Here is a 19,437-nt window from a genome sequence, read left to right as displayed (position 1 = left end):
CTAACCCTCTGCACCCAAACCCCCTGCGGTGAGGAGGCAGCTAGCAAGTTTTTTTTTTTTTTTAAAGCAGCTTGAAATGTATCTTCTTAATTTCCAATTGTGTTGGTATTATTTTAATGTGGAAATATGTCAGTAAACAGTGACCTTCTGATTATAGACACAGTGCCCTAACAGCTACACACCACCCCTATTCATGTCATACCCATTTACACATTAAAACATTTTTCTCTGCCCACCTTGATTTTCTCTGCATCCCCTCGTGAACAGGAATTAAGACACAATAAGAGGAAAATATAATTAGCCTAATTGGATTGCCGATCGCTTGATCACGGTGTTCATAGCTAATTATGTCTGAGCAGAATACAGTAGCTCCGAGGTCTGAATATAATTAATTCTCATTCACATCTCACAGCAAAATCCGAGGTTACAGCAAGTCGATGTGGCGTGCGGTATTTGGCAGGAAATAACCTGGAGCTGACAGTAAATATGAAAGGCTAAATATGAAAAGCTCAGCTCAGTAACCACGGCCGCGTGGCTCAGCATGTCGTAAGGGAAATCGAAAGTCGATAGCGGGAAATCCTCATACAGCATTTCAGAAGGAGACCATTAAATTACTTAGCGAGATATTAAGACCGGCGATGTCAGCTGCCGATACGGCCCACGACTTATGAGCTGCCGGTAATATTAATTGGGCCCGATCGTTTGCGGGATGAGCATCGATCCCTTCAGTTCTCATACGTGGCAGTGAGCCGTGTAGCGATTAAGGACACGGACCTCCAACCCGAAGGCCGATGAGAGCTAACTGCCCCTGCAGCAGTGTTTTAAGTGAAGGCACCATGCTGAAGCAGATATACTATCAGGTCCCAGTATTAAGAAATGTGAGCTGGTAGGGGGAGAGGTTGCCCTCTGTACACTGATCCTTAGCAGGGTCATGGGGGACCTGGATAGATAGGGCAGAAGGCAAGGATGCATCGCATCACGCTGCTTTGAGACACAGGGGATTTCAGCAGCCAGGATTCGAACCCTCACCCCTATGGTTTTCTAGTTAACCTGCTCCCGGCATATTTGACACAGCCTTTTAGTGAACCCAGATAGGCGGGCTAGGATGGTCCATTTCATGGGGATGGGCCCGGCACGGCCCAGGGACCCTGGAGGCTCGCTTCACGTGAGAGGTGTAATGCGATAACATCGACCATAATTGTGTTAGACGTAATGTGCTCGCTCCCAGGGCAATGGGAGGAGATCTGGGCAGGGGGGGGGGGGGGGGCATTGGCCCTTTTCTCATCAATTAGGGAGTGCAGAAGGTGGGAAACACCCTCTCTCTGGAAACTGTCCCAAATACCAGGAGCCAAGTCAGGGCACACACCCAGAGTCACACATGTGGCCCTGGCTGGGTCCATGGCAAGACGATCAGTAGTGTGGCTTCCCTAGCAAAGGAGCCCCCCCACTGCGTCCAGCCAATCAGATCAATGCTGCTCAGACAGGTGATCCACACCAATCCTCTTTTCGCTTCACAAGCACAGGAAAAGATGATATCAGTCTGTGAAACAGTACAAGCAAGCAAATCAAGCCGGTTGGCAGAAGTCATGCTTTTTTTACAACTTGCACAAGAACAAGTACAATATCCATCCATCCATCCATTTTCCAAACCGCTTATCCTACTGGGTCGCGGGGGGTCCGGAGCCTATCCCGGAAGCAACGGGCACGAGGCAGGGAACAACCCTGGATAGGGGGCCAGCCCATCGCAGGGCACACTCACACACCATTCACTCACACATGCACACCTATGGGCAATTTAGTAACTCCAATTAGCCTCAGCATGTTTTTGGACTGTGGGGGGAAACCGGAGTACCCGGAGGAAACCCCACGACGACATGGGGAGAACATGCAAACTCCGCACACATGTGACCCAGGCGGAGACTCGAACCTGGGTCCCAGAGGTGTGAGGCGACAGTGCTAACCACTGCACCACCATGCCTCCCCCAAGTACAATATCATGCTTCTTTTTGCATGTCCTATCATGCTCTCCTTTCAGACACATGTTTACAGTTGAGTTTGAAGCTTGAGGTCCAAGAACAAGGTCAGGCCATTTATCCGTTGCCCCGGAAGCATTTTGGGAAGTGAAGGGCCTTGCTAAAGAGTCCAACAGACATGTGACTATTCTGCCAAAGATGGTATTTGAACCAGGGACCTTCTGATCACGACCATAAGTCCTGAGCTCAGTATTTACGTCGAAGAGCTTCAGAAACAAACTGTGACACACTGCGCTTCTTAAAGTCATTTTCAGGGAAGTCACAGTACTGATAACATTTTGACATTAGATTGAATATTAAACATTGAGATTAAATGCTTTTAAAAACAAAATACTCATTGCACCAGTATTTCACAGCACATTAATCCAGGATATTCCCGCATGCACTGTCCTCAAATTAGAGCTATGGCATGCAATACTCACCAATAGCGGACATGAACAGCTAAAAATCAGGAACGGAATGAGGTTTGAATGAGGCAGGTCATGCAGGTATCTATGAGATGTAACCCTGGCTGCATGGATACCAACCCACCTTCAGCACATGGACACATTCTTGTTAGGAGGCCTGTGCCCCATCCAACATCTTCATTTTACTGAAATAATGCATATTTGTCTATACAGCTCTTTTGGCTGCTCTGTGAAGCACTTGCAATTACGGCTGCACTGTAGTTTAATGAACACCACCCCCCCCCGTATAAGCTCTGATAAGATATGCTTTGATTTTCCTTGAATTTACCCACAATAGTTCAAATTCCTTTTGATTCAAACACAACAAAGAAGCCCTTCTTCCCTCTGGCTGCAGTTAAATCCCAAAATAGATGGTAATAGCGGGAATTAAAGAAGGAGAATGGTAACAGTAAGAATAATGGTCAAAGTGGAAAACCAGTTTATCAGTATCTCAGAGAGTTCTCTATCTGATTTTTACTGCTTTTTACTGAAAACAAAAAAAAACCTTCCTAGTTATTTCAACAACAGTAGCCCGGAAAAGCCACCCCCCACCCCCAAATGTGCGAGTCTCATTTGAGGTCGCCCCCCCCGAGCAGCCCAAAGTGTGCTGCTCACGTCGCTGAATCACTAAGATTATCCCAAGTGCGCCCTGAAGAATTCAGAGCCTATGAACAACCTCAAGGCGCCTCTTAGCAGAGCACAGTAAACAGACTTACGAGTGTCCTATTTCCCACACCCCCGCCCTGGCCCACTACGGAAAGAGAAGCTGTTTCATAGATTAGTCATATACAATAACAGATTATCTCTGCACTGCTGCAATCGTACAGGTTAAGAGATGAAAAGGTCACCATTTCAAATCCCCAGAGGGAAACTGCTACTCCATAATGTCAAATAAGGTACCTAAATTACTTCAATAATGGATCCAGCTGTACAAACGAGTGAAATTATGAGCTACGCAAGTGGCCTCTGGTGAGACGGTGCCTTAGCATACAGTTACGCCTTCCTGTAGTCACTGCAAGAGGGTGCAGTGACGGTCACTGCAAGAGGGTGCAGTGACGGTCACTGCAAGAGGGTGCACTGACCCCTCTGTGCGACCGGTACAGGTTTCTTTGGATGCATAACAACAAAAGCACAACTAGGCTGCTGGAAAACTTGGACATTCATCCAAGGATGGAGCTAATGGGCTATTCTCTGATCTGCCTTTCCCATCCGCTTGACTATGCCCAGAGACACCAAACCATGCGCTGGTTAGCCTTTGGCCTTGCTTCCTATCGCAAAAAATAGCCAATGAGAGGGAATGACCTGTTGCTGGTGGTACATAATGAGCCCATATATCCCCAGTTCCAGAAAGAGGGTGTAGGGTGAGCTTTATGAGCCTTTCATTCTGGAAAGCAGGTCCCCCCAGGAAAGGAGAGACAGGTAGGTTTTAATGACCCCCGCGTCTAACGAGCTGAGTGCAGGCCTGCCCTGCAGCGGGGGTGGCCTGCCCTTTGATATGGCCCTTTGGAGTGATCCTATGGCCAACAATTAGCCAGTGAAAGTGGTCCTCTGCTTTGTGTCACTTTTTACATGCTAGGTAAGACGTCCGCGGCGTGTCATAAAATGGCCCGTAAAGCATGGGGGTCAAGGCAACTCCACAAACCCTACACCTCCCCACTCCACACCACTACCACATACTCTGGAACCACAAAGTTCAACCACCACCCAACTCCAGGCCCCAGTGTGTCAAGCAGCCAGTTCATGCTAGACTTTGCTGGTATGTTCTTTCTCATACTGCCGTACACCATGTACAGCATCTTCATGGTATTTTCAAAAGCAACACTAGTATAATATTGTGAATTTGTCAAGCATGATACTTTATAGGATAAATTTTGTTGATCAAAAGACCAAGATTTCCAAATACCATGGTATATGGTATACCACCCAGGTCTAGTTCATGCTCCCACAAACCATCCCAAAACTCTTCTAAATACCCTGATTACTTTCCTCATAAGAGTCACCGGGTCACAGTTTCCATTAAAACGATGAAAATGTAGCTCAGGTAGCATTATGGCTAACCAGAGGCGGACATTTATGGTGCAGAAAGTAAAAATCCAGACCAAGATTTTGTTTCAACCAACCAGTTGAGTCCTCTGTGACTGTGACTCTTTATACTCAACTGAAACAAAATCCTGGTTTGGATTTTTACTTTCTGGACCTGAAATGTCCACCTCTGCAGCCAAGCCTAGATATGAGGGCCAATCAGAGCACCCCACACATCCCATGTTTCACCTTCCACATTGAACCCACTACAGAGGGTTCTGTAGTGTCACATGGTCTCAGATTAATGAGGCCCCTCTGTGATGGAACCTTTCTCCGTGCTGCGCCGATAATGAAAATATGCAGCTTTAAATGTGTATCAACAGAGCATCCATCATGCGCGATCACACTGTAAACACAGTGAGCTTGAGGGGGCGGGGCTTCACAGCACCGTTGTGTCACACCATTAAGGGGCCGGGCCATGATCCACAGAGGGAGGTGGGCAGCAGCCAGTCTACCTGATGCTCCCACCAGGCCACTGTGGGGCACTGTGCTCCAGCATACCTCTTGTTCCTTCCCTCCGGGCCGCATTTAGCCTTCGGGTGCCTGCACGCCTGGCCCTGTCAGCGGTGGGGAAAAGCGGAACCCCCCCAGGGCATCAGAACAGACCAACCAGGACTTTAACTCCGTGTGGGCCTAAGTCAGAACACCTGAACAGCAAATAACACCCCCCTCCCAGTGCAGTGCTAGCCTTATGTTTGCAAGCCACCAATTAGGGACTTACCTCCTCATTATTCCCATGTAGAGTATGTGTATATATAAACACAGGCCACGACGACAGTAAAAACACACACAAAAGGTCACACATGCTGAGAACATGCACACTGTTGTGCAAAGGCAAAGCATGTAGCTGCATATTTTATTTAAAAAAATTGAGTTATGACAAACTATTATGCTCAAAATATTTTGGCTGAACTACACTTGGTTTTGAATAAAATGTTATCATTATCCTACCTACTACACATAAGGGTGGACAGTCCAAAAAAAGTTTTGACCTTTTACTCAGTGTAAATACTGTTTTGTCTTTGTAGGGCAAAACTGGCGCTACAGGTGCAACGAACAGGGTAGGAACAATGCTAATATCCTCTGATAACACAAAAATGCTGCTGCTGTCATTAACTACACACTGCAGTTACACACACACTGCCAATCTGCAACATGAGTTACCTTTACGTTTTTTTGCTAAGTGATGAATCCTTTAATTACTTCAAACAGTTCAACAGGGAGCCTTGTCTGGTAGTAATGGTAAGAAACACACCCTGTTATACACACTCAAATAAAGCATTCTTAATTAAACAACCATAATAGTCAGATGAAGGTGGAAATCCATCCAGTTAAAAGCCCAGATTTCTTTTCACTACAGATGATTTTAACAAATGACATGATTTTTTTTTCTTTTGAAGCATATCTTGTTCTCAGAGCTTACAGCCAAACAGTGATGAACACCTGGACCTCAGAGTGCATGATCCTACATTTTTATAAACTCCGTAAAGCAGTGTGATTAACATCAGAACTGAGTTAATAAAAGCATTCAAGTAGCGTTGATACATGGACATTTATGTAACTTAAAGGGGGCAAAACATCCCCCCATCCCCCACCTAATGACACCTAGGGGCCACTAGGCTGGGGGGGACGGGGATCCAGACTGTCCCTGAAATGTGTTACAGATCAAATGTGTTACGGATCATCAGTAATTGTCAAGAAGGCCCAAGCTGAGCTTTAAGTTACTGTATTATGTAACAGGTTTTGATTATGACATTTGTACACATTAATTATTGATTTTGATAAATTCCCAAATAAACCCGTTATATTTCTAACCTAAACATCCTAACACTGTAGATCTCTTTGGCGGTGGGAGCTCTTATATAAAAACAGCTTGTGACCATGGTCCGATTCTACATTCCGGCACGAATCGCTCTTTCCCTGTGGCAGTCTGAAGTGATGATTGCTGTTTAGTGGGGGTGGCCCCAGAAGCGCTGATAATTACAATAATTACTGAGTACCGACGGCGCCCTCTGCATGGGCTATTGGGCTGCGTGGGGTAGAGGAACCGCCAAGCGGCATGAAACGTGTGCTTCTCTGCTAGGAAGAAAGGCTCAGATAAGCAGAGTCCAGTAGCATTGATTGAAAGCATTTCCCCCCCCCCCCCCCCCCACTGAAATTACCTCCTCAAATGACTTCGGCTGTTTTTAATGGCAGACTATAAACATCAGACGGTTTCTGGCTAAATAAACAAGGGGGAAGAAGCTCAGCACCAGAGCTGCTTCTTCAGGGATAATGATTGTCCAGCCTTTTGCGAAGATAAACAAACTGGGAAAAAAGTTAAAACAATGAGAACAAAAATTACTGCAGATTTATTGCTGCTGCAATGAAGTACTTTGCTTGTGTTAAAATCAGGGGCTCTCCTGGGCCTAGACCCGTAAACACAGCAACCCCTGCAGAATATTCAAGATTATATCATAAACTCAATTTTACTATTGTTTTATTTCACCGTTTAGGCCAGTATAACTAAATTCCTATCTTCAGTAACTGGCTCAATCAGGGGCATAAGATCGGGGGGTGGAATTCATCCCCCCCAACAAGTAAATAGACCTTTACATTTAAGTTGTGCCCCCCCAATATCAAACTCTCTCCTACCCCCTTGTATACCATATACATAAGCATGCACAGACATATCTGTTTACATTAAAGCAAACAGTCTATTTAGAACATTTTAGCTAAATTTAAACGCCATCCCTGGTATTGTGTTCACTGTTCAAATTCATCCTATCTTAACCTGTAATGTTTCCCGGTTCCTCAGTCTGGCATCTATTTCAAACCTCAAATCCTAGTCTCACAATCCTAGTCCCACGTAATGGTCTGGCCACTTCTCTGTGGAGTAGGCGCTGAACTCGGATGCATATAATTTGCCAGTGAAATCACTGAAGCTTCCACATGCCTAAGAAAACTTCATTATATTACACAGATAATAACAGACTGAGTCACTACTTAATATGTTGATTGCGAAATAATATTTGCTGGATTGGTTTAAATTGAGTCCAAGTGATACACAGTAGTTTTATCTGAGCTCTAATTTTTCCAAAAGAATTAAAACCTGAATGGGAATTTTTTACATTTGCAAATGACCCTCTGCACCAGGACAAACATGAACATACAGACACACACCCAAGCAGGACCTGGACCCCAAATACGGGCTTTGTCCCTGTACATGGCAGCTTGTTAAGGGGGCAGATTCATCTAGAGCCAACTCAAGAATGTCAGGAACAGCCAAATTGAAAAACATCTATGAAGGAATTTCAAAATACTAACACGATTTTGCTTGTGTTTGATGGATTCAGTACTCTGGAGACGCAGAGATTTAACTTTCAGTCTATAAAGGCCAGTGCCCTTTAGGTAAGTGGGCAAATGATAAAAAGTATAGATGTCTGTAACAATCCTTCCTAGACACAAAGAAGAGTGGAGCTGGTACAGAGACAGACCAGCATGGCGGAGAGGTATTCTGGTTTATCTCTGTTATCTATTCAATTAAACAGAAGAGGATTACCGCGCTGTCAGATAACTTTGTGAAGTCAAAATGCTGCCTTACTTTTTTCGTCCAATTAAGGTCAACAGGACTATATCGATCAGTGAAAATCAGCCAGCAGGGGGTGCTGCCTCCTCCTCCCGTCACACCTGAGGGGTTTTTGTGCAGTAACCGTAGTGGTAGGGCTTAACAACACCGCTGATTTGTCAGGAGCGAATTGCTGACACGGGTGTCCGACACCTGCCCCCATGGCGATACGCGCAGAGATGGGCCCCAGTCCACGGGCGCCCAGAACGCCTGGATGGCCCCGCCCCTCCTCTGCAACAGCCCACCTGCTTGCAGATCACCTCTAAAAAACACAAAGCAAGAAAGAATGAAGGAAGGGGGAGGCAAGAGAGAGAAAATGTCACACCTCACTGATTCCTAATAGCACGGACATCCTTAAGAGAGTTAAGAGTGAAAAGATGCAATTTTGCCCACTGGGATGATGGCAGAGCCATGGACAAAAGAGACACGATATTGCATTCTAGGGGTCAGTGATATTGTCTTGCCCCCATAATTATTTCACTTCCTCCACATACAACCCACATTTACAGAACACAAGTATATAAGGCGGTGGAGCCAGTGTGGGGTCTGTTTGCGCAGTGAGGGGGTTAGAAGCACATTTGGATGGATGGACAGATAAAACCACCAATGCATATTCTTCACTCATTGATAACCAGAGAAGAAGGGACTGAATCAAAGGACTGTGATGGTTTCTTTGGGAGAAAGTCTTTATAAACCAGGTAGTGATCATCCAAAAAACTATCAAAATTACACTTCCATCCAATTTCATATTCAAAACTTTATATTATAAAACCATTACTATTCATATTATCCTCACTTTTTAGCAAACAACCGGGCATTTATTACTCCAGCAACTCAGATTAAGTATTTGGCTTCTGGGTACTGCGCTGCCCCCCAGGAGAACTCAAACCAGCACTTTTTCAGTCTGCTTCCAGCACCTACTCTGTTGTTTTTTGTCAATGAGAGGTTCATCGTGTTCATCCTTTACTCATATCTGGACCGTTTTGGACCTGATGGTGCAAAATGGGTCAGGTTGCACCAGTCCAGACCTCTGATCCTGCAGGAGATGATTATGAGCACACAGACCCTCCTACGCTCCGCTAAAAGCACGTTTGTGTGGGGGGCGAGGAATCATTTTTGTTTTAAATTACGCATCGGAGCAACGGGACGGTTATGCCAGTATAAAACATCCTCCTTTCTGCGGCTCAGTTTAGCTGTACTATAAACTGGAGATTGTTTTCAAGTGTAGGGACCACTTTTAAGAGCTGGACGCGTCAGAGGTAGGCGTGTTACAACGCGATATATATTCTGTGCTGCTCGATGCTTGGAAAGGTACTCAACCTGAACAATATCCTTAAATACAATCATCAGGATAAAAGCATATAAAATGTGCGTTCCCGCACATAACGACGCATCTAAGTGACTGCACTAGATGCATAAAAACACCCTCTTCGTCACTGCAACGAAAGCTGAAAGAATGCGTGACGTAGCTTCCATTTCCATAAAGTGATGTTAATTTCAGAGGCGAAAGATGTGCCCGTAGAAATTAAATTAGCGAGATCAAATAAACCTGGTCGATCACGGCGGTCTTTTAGTATCTCTGACTTTAAAAATGGCTTGGGGTCCGACTGGGGAAAAAAAGCCGTAGTCAACAAATGGCACATTACAGCAAATGCATCGAGCCACTTAAGATTTCTTTGAAGATGAATCAATCACTATATTATACTGAGAGCCTATAGGCTCCCTTACTGATGATCGAAGAGTCAGCCTTCACTTCATAGTAGTCTGCAGGCATTGATGGCGTGATTGATCGCTGAATAGAAGTGACTTAGAAGAAGAAAAGGATTACACTTGTCAAACAAAGTCAATATGGGTGGCCCGGGCTGGTCAAATGTTTGCAGTAAATCGTACATAGTGTCTGCACAGCTGCAGCGGAAAACAGAAAAACAAGCGGAAAAAATGAAAAGCACAGCCGATAGATCTTCTTTGCGGTTAGGCACATCTTATGGTAAAGCATTTCTTAAAAAGAAAAACTGACAGGACAGATACACTGTCCGTAGAATTGCTTAGACATCAGCAACACTGTCAGCATCGGCTGCGTTTTCATTAAAGAGAGAGAGAGAGAGAGAGAGAGAGAGAGAGAAATAACAATTTACTTGAAAACAAACCTTAGCGTTTCCACAGTGGGAATCGACCCCGCCCCCCGCGTTAATACGGGCGGCACAACCTGCACCGCATGTAGGTAAAGGGCCCCTAGCAGTGACTTACATTTTAACTTAAGGTTAAAGGATTAGGCCAACTTTGGTCAGCTGGGTGCATGGAGTGAGGCTTCCAATTCCAGACGAATCTCTGATGCACAATATGTAGCCGCACATACACGTAGGCCCGTGTAACAGTTTCGTAAATCGTCCTGTAGGGTTTGCAAACTATCTCAACGGGTTTGATGTGGCTAATTTCAGGTATACAATGGAATACTATATATTTGGCGTGAGTGTCACTAGGGATGCATGACAGTTGGCAAACCTGCATACGTATATCCTTTTACTTTACCGTCATTGTCATCGTTTGATCCTTCGCCTGGTCGCCGGTAAGACTTCACATCACTAACCGATTTCTTCAATGCCTATTTTATCTGACCCTACGTTGGTCTGCAAGCTGCCTTTATGAGCGAAGACCTGGGTCCCCGCAGGCGGAGGCCAATTCCCCGAGCCGGGAGTTATTTACAGCGCCCTGCTCTTTAATAGGGGGAATCAAAGCGTGATTGATTCGGGTTAATGTGACTGAGTGGCAGCGTGAAGCGGCTTCCGAGTGCCCGGGTTAACTGAAAACACTAAACTTCCATAAACCGCCACGGAGATAAATCATAGTTATTCCCGATGTGTCTGACAGCCGCTTAAGCGCCCGCAATCATCGGAAACGCCGCGGGAGCCTCCGCGCCGCCTCTCAAAACACGCAGCGAGGGAGGGGGGAGCGGATGAAACACGCCGGGAATCGGTCATATCAACGCCCCATGGAGGGACAGGTGTTTTACATAAATATCCGAAAAGCAGTAAGTAAATTCGGCTGATGAAAACGCAATGAAGGGACGCGGATGACTCCCAGATGCATTTGCCTCGGCGCAATTCGCTCACTGCGTGCTTGCTGGTGAGATTATAATGTTTGCTTTTATCTGTCAGAAATCGATATTTCAAACGTCGGATAAAAGAGGAAATTGAACTGGGAATAGACGGAAGAGCTATAAAAGTACAAAGCACAATTATCAAAAAGCACTTTAAAAAGCTTAATAGGATATACATACAAAAAATGCTGAAAACGACTGTCTCCCAGCAATAATGAGAACTTCGTCTAACCCCCTGATCACCTCTACCAAAGGCTTTTGATCATATGAGATGGTGCTTCAAATACAGGCAATGTTCAGTGCAGTAATCTATGTGTGAATCTCCAGGGAGATCGCCTCCTTGACCATTAAGTATGATGGTCAATTTTTTTAAGATTATGGGAAATTTGTTGTTCTAAAACCACGTAACAGAGAAAGAGGTGTTTTCTCGGAGTTAGAAATACCTTAAAACAGAATGGGTTACAACTTGCAACAAAATAACACATTAAAAAACATTTAGCCATTTTTCTCTCATTTAGCTGAAGAAACAACACTCAGTATCATCACTGTTACGCCAACCCTTCAAGTGCTCCACAGCGCCCCCTCAAGGCTCAAGTTGGCCCCCAGTAATCTTTTTTGCCAACTGATATGAAGTCCCCTTTCACAGCTGTTCATTTTGAACTTTTCATCGTCATGCTATACTGGAATGCAAAAAAAGAAGAAAATATCAAATATCTATGAAATAAGCAGCATAGTAGGAGTATCTCATGCTTGACCCATATGGCCATTTGGCCTGTATGAGTGTCATGTTCCTCACTTGTGTACAGGTATGCTTGGTGGACCCCATCTGTTTCCCCAGCCCTGATGTAAACAGAGCAGTACGAAGAAGATTGTGAGAGCTTGCTTTCTGGAAGCAGACATGGGGTGGGGTGGGAACACTGTACCTGAGAAGCTTGGACTGGAGGGGTTCTCTGACAACAGAGGAGCCTGACAGCTGGCCATCACTAGCCCATGGACAGGGCTCATTAATTAATGGCCCAAGCTCATCTTCCGAGGGTGGGTGGGGGGGGGGGGGCTGTAGAAAGCTCACACCACTGAGTGGGGAGTGATGAGAGCCCCCCCGCCCCCCTCATTCCCAGCAGCTCCAGGGTTCTCCTGAGCTGACACCCCCCCCCCCCCCCCCCCCGCACCCATACCCCTGCTGGGCCCCCCGTGCGTGTCGGGAAGGGCTGCCTCCCACCTGCTCAGCCGGGGATCAGATTCACAGGGGTGGGCAGCCTCTAACCTCTGCGCGCATGCAGGCTGTCAGTGCCCCCCACCCTGGAAGACCTCCTGGACACAACAGTGGTGACAGAGCCCCGATCCCCAGGCCCCCGCACATCGACCCATGGTGCGCCCATGCCAAATGGCACCCCTGCCAAATGACACTCTAATTCACACACAGGGGAGTTAGCCAGACCCTCATCGATTTTACATGTACACAAACAAACAAACAAAGCATTTAGACCTCATTCCAAAACAGACGCTGCCCCATTCTGGAGGTCCCTTCAAACAAAAGCGACATGTTTCGAAAATAAAATCCCCATAGGTAGCAAATGTTTGTGAATCGTCCTAAAATTGAGTCATTTTATTCAGGGGGAAAAGATCCTTAAAAATGAAAAATATACGTACACAGTACAGTTAGAGGGTACTGTGTACTTCAGTATGTTTCTTGTTTGGTACTGAGGAAAGTGGACAAAAATAAGCAGGAAAGAACAACAGGATAATCTTCCCCCTCCCCCCCCCACCAGCACACTCAGATGGGGCTGGGACTGGCAACCTGGTCCCAGACCAAATCCAGCTGCCCCCTATTAGTTAATATTCAGTCATGTATCGATTATATCATGTATCATGTATCACGGTCAACTTACTCCACAAAAGAGCAAGTTGAGGATGGCGTAAAGATAATTTCCCTACAGGGGATCAATAAAGTATAAAGTATCAATTATTATTATGCTTTGGTTGGCATGAAGTGCATCTCCCCAAAGCAGTTTGAATGCACATACACAGACACACATACATCCATCCATTTTCCAAACCGTTTATCCTACTGGGTCACGGGGGGTCCGGAGCCTATCCCGGAATTAATGGGCACGAGGCAGGGAACAACCCAGGATGGGGGGCCAGCCCATCGCAGGGCACACTCACACACCATTCACTCACACATGCACACCTATGGGCAATTTAGCAACTCCAATTAGCCTCAGCATGGGGGGAAACCGGAGTACCCGGAGGAAACCCCACGACGACATGGGGAGAACATGCAAACTCCACACACATGTGACCCAGGCGGAGACTTGAACCTGGGTCCCAGAGGTGTGAGGCAACAGTGCTAACCACTGCACCACCATGCCGCCCTACACCCATACACAGGTTTGTAATTATATCCATCCATCCATTTTCCAAACCGTTTATCCTACTGGGTCACGGGGGGTCCGGAGCCTATCCCGGAATTAATGGGCACGAGGCAGGGAACAACCCAGGATGGGGGGCCAGCCCATCGCAGGGCACACTCACACACCATTCACTCACACATGCACACCTATGGGCAATTTAGCAACTCCAATTAGCCTCAGCATGGGGGGAAACCGGAGTACCCGGAGGAAACCCCACGACGACATGGGGAGAACATGCAAACTCCACACACATGTGACCCAGGCGGAGACTTGAACCTGGGTCCCAGAGGTGTGAGGCAACAGTGCTAACCACTGCACCACCATGCCGCCCTACACCCATACACAGGTTTGTAATTATATATTTTCTATATTTGTATATGTTGTATATTTTTGCAATTACATTTTTAGATTCACAGATCTTTGTGGGTACCTGAAAAATGGTCCTCACAATGTAATATAAACATAACACATAGGTTTGTAATTATATCTTTGCGGGGACTCCCCGTTAATTTCTATGGGGAAAACTCTAATCCCAACATGATGACCCTAATCCATACTTTTGGCATTTTTTGTTTTTTGATTGCATTCACAGAACATTTGGGAATACAAACGTAATCCCCAGCCCCACACAGTGAGCGTAGGGAAGGTGGGCTACATTAATGTGGACAGACGCCATTTGCTTCCTCTCTCTGTTGAAACTCACCACGGCCTGAAGCCCTCTTCATATACCCTGTTTCACAATGCTCTAGATGGTTAGTCCAGGTTCACGTGTGTATGCTGAATGGCCATGTTCTGATGATAACAGGTTTACAGTTAATTCATGTGTAATATGTAGCTCAGTAGGATTTTTTTGTCCATATTTGGTAGGTTGTGGCTTTGAATCCCATGGGTAGAATTAGAATAAGGTGATCAGTGGTCATTGTTGACACACCACAGTGCACAATTACGAAATGTGCCCTCTGCATTTAACCCATATGTGACACCGTGACATAGCAGGGGGCAGCTAATTCAGCGCCCGGGGAGCAGGGCTTGGGGGCAGTAACTTCCCGATCGAGGATTTGAACCAGCAAGCTTTCAATTGCAAGTGTGCTTCCCTAACCATTAAGACACCACTGCCTACAATATTTAATTGTTATACTGCATTGGGAATGTGATTGGCTGGGATGGCCCATGTGACAAGCCCCTAACCCTATCCGCTTTAGGCCAGCTGGATGCTGCCTGAGCCCCATGCTTTCCTCACCTGTATCACGTTTTGGACAAATGTGTCTGCTAAATAGCAATAAGTAAAGGGGCAGCTGTTTTCAGTTTGATGTTGAACATTACCACAACTCCAGCCTCAGAGTTAAAATTACTGCTCATTTGCAGAGGTCAGAGGGCGAGCCAGTCACATGCTTTGGAACATGGGCCAGTGAGGTGACAGAAGCATGATGAATCACAGCATGTATTCAGTGACTCTAGGTCTAGCTGGCCACTTAGGAAGTGGTGAAATAAAGAGCACCTCCTTATCTTTAACCTTAAAAGGTAGGATGGGGATGGGGTGGAGCTTTTAGATTAGGTAGGGTTTCTCAAAGCTGGGAGGGAGTAAAAACGTGGACCGTCAGGGGGTCCCTGAGGACCGGGTTGGGAAACAGTGCTTAGGGTGCGCCACCATCTACGCACTGACAACGTGATTTTCGGTTGCAGTTCTTTGCAGCATTCGTCACATATTCCTCTATCAGACATCCAGACTCACAGCTAATACTTTATTCTGTTAAATGATGGACATCTTAAGAGAGCTCTTTACGCTGGAGTATCGGCAGATCCGTATCTTAGACTCTCCTGCATCGCCTGGAACCATGCGTCTGAGAGAGACGTCAGCATATCCCCACAGTAGTCAAAGATGAAGCCCTCTTCTACCCTCCATCAGCTGCTTTACGCTTGGATGCTTTGGTCCTCAGAGCCAGAGGGACCTCTTCATAAGCATATCAGTTTACTTGAAAGCCCTTCAACCATGCCTGTTTTTTTTTTTTTATTAAAACCAGTTAACAAGCTCGTTGCTTCAAGGGTTGAAGCTGGTTGGTTATGTTCACACAAATACACACAAATTTATTCTCAGTATAACCAGGCCGCCATTAGAGCAATGAGCAGGGCCACAGGCTTGTGTACATGAGTACAAAACAGAATGACTGAGGTAAATTACTCTCCGTGTCAACTGCACATCTGACATGACTGCAAAGAGAGCTTTTAATTGGTAACTATAATACATTACCTCGATAAATCTCTCTATACATAATTAAACCACTTACCAGTTTCCAGTTACACAAAAGAGCAATTTAGACTCGCTAATTTGCTGGAATGGGGGGAGGAACTGAGGGAAATTTATTTTCTATGAATGCTATATCAAAAGTACACAGCTTTTGGTGGTGCATCTTGCGCAAATGCGACAACAGCCTCCAATCACGGCACAGCTCGAAGCACATTGTGGTGCCAAGTGTCCAGTGGTAGCGTCTCCCAAAACCAGTGGGCAGCCCCCTCCCTCTGCACTGGCGTTATCGTCGTAATTGTGGAATCTGGCGCGTCTGTGTGGAACATTTCTGCTTTTTGAAGTTTTTTTTTTTCTTTTGACTTTGGAATTTAAGATCGAAGAGTTTATCAAACACTTTGAACTAGCCACTCTCCCCCCCCCCAAGGACATTAGCTACATAAAAAACCCCATCTAAAGATCTATTTTTGCCCATTGCAGTGGTAAAATCAAACATTTACATTATAGGTATCCCGGTGAAAAGCACTCCATCAGTCGCTATATTTAAGGAAGCATCAGCGTAGTTCATCTAATTGCACAGCGTATTGCTCAAAACCGAGGCATGATGGGTAATCACCTTATGCATGAGAACAGCGGGAATATGAATAAAATGATTTCATGTCATGGCTGCTCTTTGGGGATTGCAGCAGGAAGCCACCTTTCCCTTGGATCAAGCCTTGAGCAACCGGACATTTTTACAGGGCAATTTATTATTCATGCATTGAGCTACTTAGCAGGAGTTCTTATTCACAGAAATGTAGGTAGGGTATTATTTTACATCACCGGGAGAAGGGACATAAAAGTCGCATTGTGACTCAAGTCATATCTGGTTTGTTCCTTGAAGCAGTTCTGTCATTTATGTGTGTGTTGGGGGGTGGGGCGACCTAAGTGGGACTTATCACATCAAATCATATACCAATAAGTGAACACATGCTAGACCAGTACCTGCTTAATAAAACCCTTTTCCTTTTTATTAGAAACTTGGCCTCCTCTGGCACTGATGGATTGTGCACAAGGCGTGCCCTCTTAGCAGTAATGACTTCAGAATGATATTTTGGACATAGGTTATGGAAGATGGGGACTTCTCTGGGATGAGAACAGCTCAATAAAATACACACAGGGGGTTGATGTGAATGGGAAAATAAAACCCTTTTTGACAATGTTAAGCCCCGCAGCTGCTTTGAGGCAGTGGATGGTTTTTATCCACTCTTCAGATGTTGGCTCATGAGGGAGCGTGACTTCCAAGGGTAACCAAAGTCATAACCCAGCATACTGTACATTAAGGTCGTACTAACAAGCCCTACCCTGCCCCCGCACCGCCATGGGGGCCAGAGCACACCTACAAACTTTCACGGTAGGGGAAATGCCCCACAGATGGAGCCCCGTGGTCACAGTGGTCCCTGGTGTGCTGGCTTGAGAAGATCATCTAAAGAGGATAGAAGGAATTAAACATTGGGAGTATTGGGAGAGAGAGCAAGGAATGTTTGGTAGGACATTAGGACAGAAGGTCATAAAGTAACATGACTGGGCCCATGAATTCGGCAAATCTAGCAGGAGAAACCATTGCAGCACTTTGTGTAATGCATTGACCCTGAAGACCAACACCAAGACGTGTGCTTGGACAGGCAGACATTGTAATGAAGGACAGGTCAGGTACCAGAACCTGCTCTGTTCTGGTCCAGAACTTGAAATGCTCCTTAGGTTAATGATTCTGTACCTGGCTGCTGAGAATGGAGATGATTTTATGGTGGTGATGGTGGTGTTGGGGGATGGCAGGCGGGTGGGGTAATGCGTGAAGCTGCACTTGTTTTTCTTTTTTTGATGGTGGGGGGTAGGGGCGAGGTTTATAATTTAAAGAGATATCCCCTGCCAGTCTCCTGGATGATGAAATAAAAGCCACTTTAGGTGATTCCTGTGATAAAGTGAGGTGACCCAGACTGGCGCTGGGAGCGGATGATAGAATCGAACACGCCTGCGTTTTGCCATTGGGATCATCCGTCTCCCCGGGTCCATTAGCAGTGAGCGCACCGCCTGTCAGAGTGTGATCCTGGGGTCCGAAGCGTGGCCCCCACCAATGCAACAGGTAGAGACTCTCATTAGACAGAATAGAGCCTGGGGGGGCATGTACTAGACCCACACCGGGATGCAGGAATCTGAAGGGACTCAGACAATGTAAATGCTTAACATCAAATGAAAGTGTAAATGACCCCCATGAAGTAACCCCCTCCCCACCCATGCCACCTTCTAATTACATAAACAGCACCCTGTGTATTCATTATTCCTATTGGCAGTTTTATTTATTCCTTCTTTCCGGAAGGGGTGCATCGACGAGTCCGAAGGGTCAGCTATTTAATCCGTAAAATGATGACATTGCATCCGGGTGATAAAAAAATAAATAAACACAGGCATGGGGGCCAAATGACAAATGCGGGCTCTTCAGGAGGGCCATTAGGCGCTGACAGCTTCAGGGGGGGTTCACGCGACTGAGCGGGGGACTGTAATTCTGTCTCATTACAGTACCCAGCTCACACTTCCTCTCCATCCACTTAATTCATCTCTTATAGTTTGTCCTGTCGCAGCCTCTTGTTTTATTGCTAACTAACCTGTGGGTTATGGGCTGAATTTATGGCAAGAATCGCGCAACCAGCAGATCATGGAATATTTTCATTGATTACCCTGCGATTGCCTAATCTGCCGCACGCCCGTGATTGTGTGGTACTTACTGATTGCCTTCCTCTAACTTAAAAATCAATCAAACGGCAACAACAAGAGCCGTTGGATAAATGGGTTTTAATGCAGAATTCTGTCCTCAATCAAATCTGTGGCAAAATTTTAATCCATAAACCGTGAAATAAAGGTTAATTATGCATGATGTATGTTGCGGGAAGTCCCTCATTCCCGTCTGGTAAAAGGCACTGCTGCCTTAAGATGGTTCTCTAGTAGTCTTTACCTAGAGCATGTTATGTTGAAAGGCATTAAGGTACAGGACAATAGTGTAGAAATATTTTGTCACGTATAAATTATATAAAGTTTGTACTATTAACTTGCTAGAAGTCCAAAATGACATAAGTGCTTTTGTGCTTGAGCTGTGACCCCCACCTGGTTACAACCCAAATCACACACAGTGCTTGGCAGCCCGCCGTTGTTAATGGAGCTGATTCTTTTGACAGTGCTTCTTTCGACTGCTTCCATGCCCACTCTTGATGAGCCCTGAGCTGCCTTTGCTCCTCAAAGTCTGGATGCCCCTAGAACATACTTGGGATGCAAGGACTGCAGTCAGGGCAGAAAAAAACCACAGTCCCTTCTGCTTAATATCACTGGGAGTGCGTTGGAGTGGGGCATGCTGGGGGGGGGGGGGGCAGCAGGTCTTTTCCCAGCCAAAGGCACCTCCAAGGAGACGTGGGTGAAGCGAACGCTGGACCAGAGCAAGGAGATCAGGTGTTACTCCTGTAAGCACAAGGCCTAACGCGACAAGCA

Source organism: Brienomyrus brachyistius, chromosome 11 (assembly GCF_023856365.1).
Source record: "Brienomyrus brachyistius isolate T26 chromosome 11, BBRACH_0.4, whole genome shotgun sequence".
NCBI classification, from domain to species: Eukaryota; Metazoa; Chordata; class Actinopteri; order Osteoglossiformes; family Mormyridae; genus Brienomyrus; species Brienomyrus brachyistius.
Note: the sequence above shows the minus strand (reverse complement) of the source record.